Below are 7,773 nucleotides of genomic sequence, written 5' to 3' on the forward strand. Positions count from 1 at the left end.
ATGTGAGCTTGTTATCTCCAACTCTCAATGTGAGCTCTCCGCCGTCCATGTCAATCAATGCTTAGGAAGTCCGCAAGAATGGTCTCCCAAGTATCAAGGGTACATCTGCATTCTCATCGACATCTAGCACTACAAAGTTAAACAGAAAATTGTACTTGTCCACCTTGACAAGCACGTCTTCAATGATGCCTCTCAGATGTCGCACCGTTCGGTCCGCCAATTGTAAAGTCATCCGAGTAGGCCTGGGCTCTCCCAAGCCTAGCTTGTGGATCTCTTTTTCTACATCTACAACCTCAGGTGCGTGTTCTTTTGGCTTCTCACTCGGAAGCCTACCTTCAACCTCACGAACACTTCTCAAAGTGATCGCTTTCACATGTTCTCTAGGGTTAGTTTCTATATTGCTTGGCAAACTTCCATGTGGCCTTTTGGAGGGAGACTTCGCAATTTGCCCTACCTGGTTTTCAAGGTTATGCAAAGAAGCGGTGTGATTGCGAAGTGTAGCCTCGACTGATTCAAACCTTGTATTTGCAGATTGCACAAATCTAGCTATGTCCTTCTCAAAGTCCGTTATTCGGGTTTCCAAACCTGAGACTCTGTTTTCCACCTGATGGGCTTGTTGTTGTTGTTGTTGGAAACCCGGTTGTCCCATGGCCTTTTGTGGACCCTGATTACTTCATGAGAAGTTGGGATGATTCTTCCAACCTGAATTGTAGGTATTGCTATATGGATTTCCTTGAGTTCTCATGCCATTACCTACAAAATCAACATTTTCCACTGAAGAAACATCTCCAATAGAGATCGGGTAATCGGAGGGAGCATGTCCTCCACCACAACTGGCGCAATTAGTCATGGCCGCCACTCTATTTGAAGTTAGGAGATCTAACTTCTTACTCAAATTCTCTACTTGGGCCGCCAATGAAGTTACTGCATCAATTTCATGGAGACCGGCCATCTTTTTCTTCTCCCTAGCATTCTATTGGTAGCTATTTAACCACATTTGCTCAATTAATTGGCGGCCTTCATCGGGGGTCTTGCTACCTAAGGTATCTCCTGCTGCCGCATCCAAGAATTGCCTTGTACTCAGGTTCAAACTATTGTAAAAGGTTTGAACAATCATCCACTCCGGGAATCCGTGTTGCGGGCACTTTCTCAAGAGCTCCTTGAACCTTTCCCATGTCTCGAATAGAGGCTCCAATTCCAACTGAACAAAGGATGAGATCTCATTCCTTAGCTTTGCTGATTTTCCGGGAAGGAAGTAATGGGCTTGAAAAGCTTCTATCATCTACTCCCATGTGGTAATTGATGCTCAAGGTAATGAGTGTAGCCACTGCTTCGCTCTCTCCTTTAGGGAAAATGGGAAGGCTCTCAATTTGATGGCATCATCCATCACCCCATTTATCTTCAGCATATCACACATCTCGAGAAAGCTCTCTATATGACTGTTTGGATCCTCATCGGCCAAACCATTGAATTGTGGGGATTACTGCAACATATGTATGAATGCCGTCTTCAGCTCGAATTTCTTAGCTGTAATCTAGGGACGCACAATACTGGACTGTGTCCCTAATACTGAAGGTCTGGCATAATCAGAAAGTGTTCGCTGTTGCTCATTCTGTCCTGCCATGTTTTCAGATTCTTCTACTTCCAAATCAGCTGAATTAGAATGTTCTTGTACAGGTTCTTTCCCTTTTCTTCTAAGTGTGCGTTCAAGCTCAGGATCTCCTTCAATCAATATTGAGGGATTCTCTTGTGTCATAACCTAGAGATGCAACCAAATAGAAAGACAAAGAAATCAGAATGATGATAGAATTAGAAGATATGGAAGAGAATGTTTGGTGAAATAGCTAAGAAAACAAAGTGTAAAGTGTCTCTAAATGCCTATTCCCCGGCAACGACGCCAAAAACTTGACAAGGTCCACTTGCGTATATCCCGCAAGTTCACGGGTTTGTCGAAGTAATAATCCCGGATGAGCGGGTATCGAATCAACAGGGAACAAGGGATAAAAACACTTAATTCGATTCTTAGCTATGTGAAAGATCAATAGTGATAAGTGTGAAATTGATTCAATTCTCAGCAATAAAATCAACAAGTGAAAGAGCAAAAGTAAGAAGAGGGTAAGGCAATCGATAAAGATGGGATCCTCGGATAATGCTTCACCTAGGATAATCGCTTCAAGTGCAAGAACTCTCTATTATGCTTCCTAATCAATGCAATGGTGAGTCGTGGAAATCCTTACATACATAGTCCCAAATCTAAGGTCAACTATGCCTAACTCTATACATGTCCCGGAGGAGAAATCAAACAATCTCAACACCTCGCACTCGCATAGAGTTGCAATGAGCTCTAGGGATTCTAAGTGATAAATCTCTTCCTAAATATAGACCTAACCCTTTGGTCTAGGTGGCAGGTCCTTGGCCACAATTAAGCCCTAGATACTAAGATCCTCTCAACACTTCACTCTATTGCACGCGCAACTAGGCCCCAGCGGAGGTTCATCCCTTAGACCATTCACTCTATTATGCCCACAAAGAACTCGAGGAACGGAGGTAGAATCTATCACGTCGGAGGGGAAAGGGATGCTCCTGTACCTCTCGACTCACCCTCTCAACCCTCTCCAACCTAGCTTTGTCTAACGCTCGTGGTGTGTCGCTCACTCACAAGGTTACCAACAAGAACTCTCAACCCTAGTGTCACTCTAGGGGAAATGTTCATACAATCAAGCATTCGAGGTTGGAACTCACAATAAACATCAATTTATTGAAAGCATAATAAAGAAGTTCAATGAAACGAATACATCCTAGGGTTCACAATCATCCAAGTACCCACTAGGGGTTTAGCTCTCCATGGAGTTTAGTACAATCAAAGTAATCGAATGTAAAAGCAATGAATCCATAAAGAAACCCCCTCGATAGTCGTGTCGATGGTCTTGTGGAAAGTCCTCTACTCGTCGTCCAAGGATTCCTTCGGTCCGGTATAGGATACGCCTCGATGGAAGCTCCCTACCAACCTTCTTCCTAATGGAATCACGATGTCGGGAGCCGTGAGAACCTCTCCAAAACCTTGGCCAGTACCCCTCGAAACCCTAGCCGAAGCCATCTCACAAGTTGGGGAAAAAGATGGAGAAAAAGAATACCAAAAATCAGGGCTGAATCGGGCTTTTAAATAGAGTCGAATCGGGGCAACTCCACGGGCGTGGATCGGTACATGCGTGCTCGTGCGTGAATTTCCACACGGGCGTGGATAATTTCCACCCGCCCGTGATGGATTCTCTACTCTCGATTTCTCGACGGTAAGCAAGTGCTTCTCACGATATTGCAGGGGAATAAGTTGAGTTTATCGGGTCTGCTTGTGGAAATAAGACAGTTACAAAATATGAGACAGAATTGAAAGATTTGGCTAGTTTTGTTCCAAAGTTAGCACCTATTGAGGAAGTTCTCTTTTCTAAATTTTAAGTTGTTTTAAATTTGGGTATTAGAGAAAGAATGACAGTTACAAGCAAGCAAAGCTTCAAGGAGGTGGTACAATCAGCTTTGAGGGCAGAGCAGTTGGTTAGAGAAGGCAAGAGAGTTCGAGAGAAGATAGCCAAGAGAATAAGCTTGGAGGCGCGGCAGCCATCTAAAAAGAGCATGAGTGAGGGTTCCTCTAACAACAATTCTGCTCTAGGCCCCGGTAGACCTCCATCATCTTAGAGTGGCTATCAGTAGAGACTCACATGTTCTAACAGTGCTCCTAGTGTCACAGGCCCAGAAGTTAGTAACAGGTGCAAGAATTGTGGAAAGTCACATAGAGGGTAGTGTCAGGCACCTTGCAAGTGCTTCCATTGTGTTCAAACTGGACATTTGAGGTCAGCATGTCCAGAGTTGGGATGGGGTGGATCTGCACCATCATCTCAAGACCGTCCTACCCAGTTAAGAAGTTCCCAACCAGTAGCATCTTCCCCAGTTACTACCAAGTCAGGAGCTGCTAGCAACACTTCATAGCTAGGTGCCCAGTGACCTTAGACCAGAGCTCAGACACAGGTGTTTGCCATGACAGAGGAAGAAGCTGAGTGTAGGCCTAATCTGATCACAGGTACACTGTCAATTTTTTAGCATGGGACTTATGCATTGATTGACTCTGGGTTAGAGCTTTCTTTTGTTAGTACTACATTTGCATGTCACGCGAATAGTGACCCTTCCCCCTTGGATGGTGAGTTAGTGATACAAACTCCTTTAGGTGAAGAGGTAGTAAGGAGTTTGGTGTACAGGGAGTGTCCTATGCTAGTTAATGGAGTTGTCTTGAAGGCAGACTTGATTCTTTTGGAGATCAAAGATTTTGATGCTATCCTTAGTATGGATTGGTTGGATAGACATCATGCTTCCATTGATTGTTTCAAGAGATAAGTTACTTTTCCTGGGTCTTCATTATCCACAGTCGTGTTAAAGGTTGTGAGAAGGACTTTTCTTTCATGTTTAATTTCATCATGGAAGCTAGAAGATTGGTGAGCAAGGGTTGCCCAATGTTTTTGCCTCATGTGGTAGATACAAGAGTTAAGGAGCCAGCACTAGAAGAGATGCCAGTGGTGTGGAAATTTCAGGATGTTTTCCCAGAAGAATTACCAGGTTTACCACCAAATAGAGAAATGGAGTTTGCTATAGATTTACTACCTGGTACAGCTCCTATTTCTATACTACCTTATTGGATGGTACCAGCAGAGCTAAGAGAATTAAAGACTCAATTGTAAGATCTTGTAGACAAGGGTTTTATTCGACCAAGTATATTACCTTGGGGTGCACCAGTTCTGTTTGCAAAGAAGAAGGATGGATCTTTGAGGTTGTGCATAGATTTTAGGCAATTAAATCGGGTGACAATGAAGACCAAGTACCCGTTGCCGAGGATTGATGATTTATTTGATTAGTTGAAGAGAGCAAAGATGTTATCTAAGATTGATTTGCGATCAGGGTACCATAACATGAAGATTAAGTCAGAGGATGTCCCAAAGACGGCTTTTCGGACCTGTTATGGCCATTATGAGTTTTTGGTGATGCCATTTGGTTTGACTAATGCCCCTGCAACTTTTATGGATTTGATGAACAGGGTGTTCAGGCCTTATTTAGACAAGTTTGTCATTATGTTTATTGATGATATTTTGGTCTGTTCGTCTTCAAATGAGGAGCATGCTCAGCATCTTAGGATTGTTTTGTAAACTCTCCGGGAGAAGCAATTATATGCTAAATTCTCCAAGTGCGAGTTTTGGCTCTATGAAGTTGGATTTCTTGGACATGTGGTGTCACGATAAGGGATATTTGTTGATCCAAAGAAAGTTAAATCCATTTTAAAGTGGGAAAGTCAGAAGAATTTTAACGAAGTTTTAAGTTTTCTTGGACTTGCGGGTTGTTATAGGAGATTTATAGACGGATTTAACTAAACCCTAAACCCTAAAGTAACATAAAAACACACATATTAGTGCAAAAACCCGAGAAAGTAATGCTCAACTTAAAGAATGAACACTTCGCATTCATATCGCACAAGCACTTATCATTTTTTTTTGAAATGTCTACTATTTTTGAATCAAAACTCTAATTCTATGGTTTTTTAATGTCCTATTCAAACAAAACCAGAACAATATATTTTCTTTTCTTAGTGTCTATTATTTGTCAGTTTTGAATCAAAAGCCTAACCTATGTTTTTTTTTGGAACATCTAATATTTTTCTTCAAAATCAAAATCCTTTTTTTTCTGAATGTCTGCTATCTTTGAATCATACCCCTAATCCAATATTTTCTTTTCTGAGTGTGTCCTATTTTTATGTTTTGAATCAAAACCTTAATCCTATGTTTTCTTATATTAATGACTTCTATTTTTCAAACAAAACCCTAACCATATGTTTTCTTTTTTAAAATGTCACATATTTCTCAACCAAAACACTAATCCTAGTTTTTCTTTTCGCAATGTCTACTATTTTTCAATTAAAACCCTAATCCGGTGTTTTCAATCAAAACCCTAATCTTATTTTTCAATAAAAACCCTAATCCTTTGTTTTCTTTTCAGTATGTCTCATATTTTTTAATCAAACACCTAATCGTACATTTCAAAACCCTAATCATTTGTTCACTTTTCGTAATGTCTTCTACCTTTCAATCAAAACCCAAATCCTACTTTTTATTTCTTAATGTCTCCTATTTATCATTTTGAATCAAAACCCTGATCTTATGTTTTTCTTATAGCAATGTCTTCTATTTTTCAGTTTTGAATGAAAACCCTAATCCTTTGTTTTGTTTTCGTAATGCCTCATATTTTTTAATCAAATCCCTAATCCTTTTTTTTCTTTTAACAATGTCTACTATTTTTGATTCAAAACACTAATCCTATGTTTTCTTATAATAATGCCTCCTATTTTTCAAACAAACCCCGTATCCTATGTTTTTTTTCGGAATGCGTACTATATTTGAATCAAAATCATAATCCTATGTTTTTTCTTTTGTGAATGTCTGCTATTTTGAATCAAAACCCTAATCCTATGTTTTGTTATAGTAATATCTCCTATTTTTCAATCAAAACCCTAATCCTAAGTTTTCTTTTTGGAATTCCTACCATGTTTAAATTAAACCCCTTATCCTATGTTTCATTTTCTGAATGTGTCCTAATTTTTAGTTTTGAATCAAAACCCTAATACTTCATTCTCTTCTCATAATGTCTCCTATTTTTAAAAGAAAATCTTAAACATCTCTTTTATTTTCGGAATTTCTAATATTTTTGAATCAAAACCCTAATCCTATGTTTTCTTATAGTAATGTCTCCTTTTTTAAAAAAATAGTAGACATTAAGAAAACATAGGATTCAAATTTTGTTTGTAAATGAAAACATAAGATTTACTAATGTCTCATATTTTTTTAATCAAAACCCTAATCCTATGTTTTCTTTTAAAAATGTCCCTATTTTTCAATAAAAAAACATAATTTTTTCTTTTTCAACTGTTGTGAACTTCTATCGGATGCGATCATACCAACACTAAAGCAACGGATCCCATAAGAGCTTCGAAGTGAAGCCAGCTTGAGGGAGAGTGGTAGTAGGATGGGTGACCACAGCCATAGCCCTCGTGTTCACCGCACCACCTTTTTTTCTACATGGTTTATTTGAATTTTTTTATTAATTAAAAAATTCCAATAATAACAAAAAGATGAAAGACTAATCTATGTTTTTAATCAAAACCCTAATCCTATGTTTTCTTATAATAATATCTCTTGTATTTTGTTTGAGGAATCTCTACTAATTTTTAATCAAACCCCTATTTTGCTTTTGTAATGCCTCCTATTTTTGAATAAAAATCCTATTCCAATATTTTATTTTCGGAATGCATCCTATTTTTAAATCAAATACAAAAGCTTATGTTTTCTTTTGGCAATGTCTACTATTTTTTAATCAAAACAATAATCCTATGTTTCCGTTTCATAATGTCTCATATTTTTCAATCAAAACCCTAATCCAATGTTTTCTTTTGAAATGCCCCGTATTTCTACATCAATATCCTAACCTTATGTTTTCTTTTCAGAATATCTCTTACCTTTCAATCCAAACACTAATCCTATGTTTTCTTTTTGAAATGTCTCATATTTTTCAATCAGAACATTAATCATATGTTTTCTTCTTAGAATGTCTACTATTTTTTAATCAAGACCATGATCCTATGTTTTCTTTTCATAATGCCTCATATTTTTTAATATAAGTATTAATCATATGTTTTCTTTTTAGAATGTCTACTATTTTTTAATTAAAACACTAATCCTATGTCTT

At 38.4% G+C, this 7,773-nt stretch overlaps 1 non-coding gene across 1 annotated transcript; it reads left to right on the plus strand.

Annotated features, from left to right (window-relative positions):
- Window positions 1–1,127: 1,127 nt before the first annotated feature.
- Window positions 1,128–1,234, plus strand: LOC120252203. The gene has a single exon (XR_005533744.1). It is a non-coding gene; the product is annotated as a small nucleolar RNA R71 (small nucleolar RNA).
- Window positions 1,235–7,773: the final 6,539 nt, after the last annotated feature.

This window comes from Dioscorea cayenensis, chromosome 20 (assembly GCF_009730915.1).
Source record: "Dioscorea cayenensis subsp. rotundata cultivar TDr96_F1 chromosome 20, TDr96_F1_v2_PseudoChromosome.rev07_lg8_w22 25.fasta, whole genome shotgun sequence".
NCBI classification, from domain to species: Eukaryota; Viridiplantae; Streptophyta; class Magnoliopsida; order Dioscoreales; family Dioscoreaceae; genus Dioscorea; species Dioscorea cayenensis.